Genomic DNA, 4,807 nt, shown 5'->3' on the forward strand with positions numbered 1-4,807 from the left:
GAGAGAGAAACTCAAGCAGACCCCCAATCCCATGACCCTGATATCAGACCTGAGCTGAAACCAAGAATCAGACACTTAACCAACTGCACCACCCAGATGTCCCTCCCCTAATTTTAAATAGAAACTCACTGTTTTGGTAGCATGCCCAGTTAGAACTTCCATGGGCTTTGTAGACACCCCAATGGCACAACTGTAGCATTATCTGAAAATCTGATCCCCATGTAGATGTTCTATCAGTCTAGAGCCCCACTGTTCCATTGAAACATGATGTGAAAACCAATGCAAGCCATACATGTTATTTAAAGATTTTCTAGTAATCAGTCTTAGGACGTTAGAGGCTGTGTAGTGTTGCTGTTACTCTGAGGATGGAACAGTCGGTAGAAGGGTGCAGAGATGCAGAGCAATAAAACCCTTAACTTGGAGAAGCAAAACCATATTCCAAAGAAGCATCAGCAGCATCACCAGCAGCATCACCACGGCCACCACGGCCACCAATACCTGCAAGTGGGCAACAAGCCAGCAGCCCAAATGAAGACTTGACTATTGACCTGAAGAATTTTAGGAAACCAGGAGAGAAGACCTTCACCCAACGTAGCTGGCCCTTTGTAGGCAATCTTCCTCCTGACATCACCGAGGAGATGAGGAAACTATTTGAGGCAGAAGGGAAGGCAGGCAAAGTCTTCATTCACAGGATACCTCTTGGCTTTATCCACTTGGAAACATGAACCTTAGTGGAGATTGCTAAAGCAGGGCTGGACAACATGGCACTCCGTGGAAAGCAGCTGCGCATGCGTTTTGCCTGCCATAGTGCATCCCTTACTGACGGAAACCTTCCTCAGTATGTTTCCACCGAACTGTTGCAGGAAGCCTTTTCTGTGGGTGGCCAGGTGGAAAGGACGGGATGAAGTCATCGTGACTGATTGAGGAAGGCACTCAGGAAAAGGCATTGTTGAATTCTCAGGGAAGCCAGTGGCTCGGAAGGCTCTGGACAGGTGCAGTGAAGCTTCCTTCTTGCTAACCACATTTCCTCAGCCTGTGACTGTGGAGCCCAAGGCCCAGGTGGATGATGAAGAGGACTTCCAGAGAAGCTGGTTATAAAGAACCAGCAATTTCACAAGGAGTGAGAGCAGCCACCCAGATTTGTGCAGCCTGGTTCCTTTGAGTATGAGTATGCCATGCCCTGGAAGACACTCATTGAGATGGAAAAGCAGCAGGACCAAGTGGACCACAACATCAAGGAAGCTGGTGAGAAGCTGGAGATGGAGATGGAGGCTGTTCGCCACGAGCACCAGGTCGTGCTGAGACAGGATTTGATGAGGCGTCGAGAAGAACTCTGGAGGATGGAAGAGTTAGTTGCACAACCAAGAAGTGCAGCGAGGAAAGCAACTGGCACTCAGGCAGGAGGTGGAGTGCAGGTACGTGAGGAAGAGATGCGGTAACAGTAGGAAGGATTCAAGGGAACATGCCCTGATGCAAGAGAACAGGAGATGCGGTGGGCCAGATGGCTATGGGAGGTTCTATGGGCATCAGCAACAGAGGTGCCATGCCCCATGCTACAGTGCCAGTTGGTACCCCAGCTCCTCCAGGACCTGACACTATGATGCCAGATGGAACCTTGGGATCAACTCCACCAACAACTGAATGCTTTGGCCAAGTTGCTACAACGGAAGGAATTGGGGCAATTGGTGGAACCCCTCCTGTGTTCAACTGTGCAGCTCCTGGAGCTGAATTTGCTCCAAACATCGCCAATGCTGATAAAAATTTCAGTGTCTAAAGTTTCCCCAAAATCCTTAAAAGAAGAACCCTTTTTGGGACTAGCCAGAATTCTGCCCTGGAAAAGTGTGGGGGATTCCTCCCAATCGTTAAGTCTTCTCTGACTGTACAACACTAAGGGAGTATGCTGGAGGCTGAGGGTAAGGGAGGGGCGATATTTAACAAATTATTTCCATGTGGCCTATCTTTGAACTAATTGATTCTGTGTGGTGCATTCCTGAAGTCTCATGTGATTGTTGAGGGCCTGGGGGTGGGGGGAACCATGGCAAAAAGGATCCAGTTAGAGCCCCCATTAAGCTTGATCATTCCATTCTTTGTCCATCCTGTTCTATTTGCTTTCTCATCTTTTTACCCCCCCAACCCCAGAGACACTGCCACATACACCACAAAAACACACATTCCCCAATGACCTCAGCCGCATTGCCCCATACATGTGCAGGTGGGGATTCAGGCAAATGCCCACAGAGGTCATGGACAACATACACCCTGTTCTGTTATATTCATCCTGTCGTCCCTTTGTGTCCTAAGGAAGACATTTTTCTCTTAGACATCTTCATTTGAGTGTATCTTTAAAAAATCTTGTCCCAAAAAAATAAATAAATAAATAAAAATAAAAAATCTTGTGCTCAGTTGCCTCCATTTCTCATCCTGGGTAAGGACAGCCCAGAACTTCCCTTTTGTGTCTATGATGTTGCTATCCTTGATAGGCCTAGGACAGTCTTGGGAACAGGGTTGCTATGTGCTGAAGGTCAGACAGTAGCTCTTAGCCTTTGCCTATCTTAAGTAGTTATGCTGTCCATTTTTTTTTTTATTGGTGTGTCATGTTTGATTTGTCCCTGATATCTTTGGAGTTTTTCTAAGAAATGGAGCAGTAATGCAGCATCAACTTATTAAAATACCTTTTACGCCTTAAAACATTTTTTTCTAGTAATTATATTTTAAAAAGTAAAAAGAAACAAGTGAGATTAATTTTATTTTATGTAACCCAATATAGCCAAAACATTATCATTCCAACCTGTAATAATCAATATAAAACTCGTTAAGACATCTTACTTTTTTTTTCTTATATCAAGTCTTCAATATATGGAGTGAAATACACCCCATGGAAATTTGGATGAGCCACAAAGCAGAGAATGCAGCTCTATAATCACATAAAACCTTTTTGGAATGCTACATTTCCAAGTTCTGTTCTTCTGAAAAACATCTTTAAAGACAACAAAACAAGATGTTTTTTCCTGATGTGTATTTCCTATTCACTGTAAAAAATTGGGAAATGCAGAAAATCACAAGGAATAAAACAAAACTCGACAGTATTCTATTTCCAGGGTTTTCTTTCTAAGCATAATTAAAAATACATCAATTAGAAAAATTAGAATCATTTTGTTAATACTATTTTATAATGCTTTGGCTCAGAAATATAGCCCTTCCCTGAAGTCTTGAGGTTGTCCCATGTGTGTTGGTTTTCTAAGTAGATTTTTGAAAAAGATTTATTTATTTGAGAGAGAGAGAGAGGGAGCACACACGAGTCGGGGGAAGGGCAGAGGGAGAGGGAGAGAAGCAGACTCCCTGCTGAGTGTGGAGCCCGTTGTGATGTGGGGCTCTCCCCATGACCCCGAGATCATGACCTGAGCCAAAGTCAAGAATTGGATGCTTAACCAACTGAGCCACAAGGCACCCCTCTAAGTAGATTTTAAACCTAAAAGACAGAGGTCATATTTCATACCATTTCTACATACTTCAGAGAATTTGAATGGGTACATGGAACTCACTCAGTGAACACTTGAATGGACCAGGAAAATGTTAATTAATCAACAAATATTTATCAAGTGGGAGTGGCTTCTCAGACCTCTTAGGTAACAATAAGCTGGATTTGAGGGTTGGCTAACCCCAACAGAATATCTCACTTTGGCTTGGAATAGCCCTCTGAACTTGAAGACAACAGCTTGCTGCTTACTAGGAGTTAAACATGAGGTGATCCATTCAAGCTCTCCAGGCCTCATTTTCCAACTGTGTAGGTGAGAAATGTGTGCTTGCCTGCCTTATTATTATTAATTCTCTCAGCCCTCCAGGGATATGTGAGAACAAAATGGCATAGTATATACAACAGCACTCTACAAAATAAGGAGGTGTGTTATCATTCCTCTCTCTAACCTTGCTACATGGTGTGAAATATCCTCTGAATATACAAAAAATTTGTCCCCAGCCACTGATTGCATCCACTTCTTGGGACAGTTAGAGACTCCAAATTGTCAGGATTTCTATTCCCTTTAAATGATTACTTTTTAATAATATGTAGTTTCTCCTAGAATGTTAACCATATTTACATTGGTTTCTTGAATTTAGTTTGAGTGCTCACTGCTAGTCCTTAACCCCCTTAAATCATGACACTCTTATTCAAATTTTTGTATACTTTGTGAATAACTTAAGTACTTGTTGTAGAAAACAATGTGGTGTGGTAAATCTTATAGTTCTTTAATGTCTGAAATATACATGTTTTTTATATTGGAGTTGACAGATAAAATACAGGATCTCACTTAAACTTGAATTTCAGATAAACAATAAATATGTTTGTAGGATAAGTATGTACCAAATATTACATGGGACATACTTATCCTAAAAACATATACATTATTTATCTGAAATTCAAATTTAACTGAATGTCATATCTGTATTTTCATTTACTAACAATTTGAGAATAGAATTCTTGGGTTATAATCTTTTCCTCTCAAAACTGAGAATAATGCACCATTATCTTCTAAACAGGACTGTGGAATCTAATTTTTGTTTTTATTTGGGAAACTTGTCCCTTTTTTCCCTTCTGAATCCCTTTAGGGAATTTCTTTATTTTTGTAGTATAACATATTTTTAAGGACATATAGGAATTTCAAGTCTTTCATTGAGGCTCTCGTACGTTTTCTTCAACTCCTGAAATTATATTGCATATCTGGTAGCAAATCTTCCGGACTTATCTTAAACTCTTCTACCCGCTCCTCTTTCTGTCTGAATCTCAACTTTCTGAGGGGACCCATAGCTC

At 41.6% G+C, this 4,807-nt stretch overlaps 1 pseudogene; it reads left to right on the forward strand.

Moving 5' to 3' along the window:
- Positions 1 to 390: 390 nt before the first annotated feature.
- On the forward strand, positions 391 to 1,774 carry LOC113928010 (annotated as a pseudogene).
- The last annotated feature ends 3,033 nt before the right edge of the window (positions 1,775 to 4,807 follow it).

The sequence above is a fragment of the Zalophus californianus genome, chromosome 7 (assembly GCF_009762305.2).
Source record: "Zalophus californianus isolate mZalCal1 chromosome 7, mZalCal1.pri.v2, whole genome shotgun sequence".
NCBI classification, from domain to species: Eukaryota; Metazoa; Chordata; class Mammalia; order Carnivora; family Otariidae; genus Zalophus; species Zalophus californianus.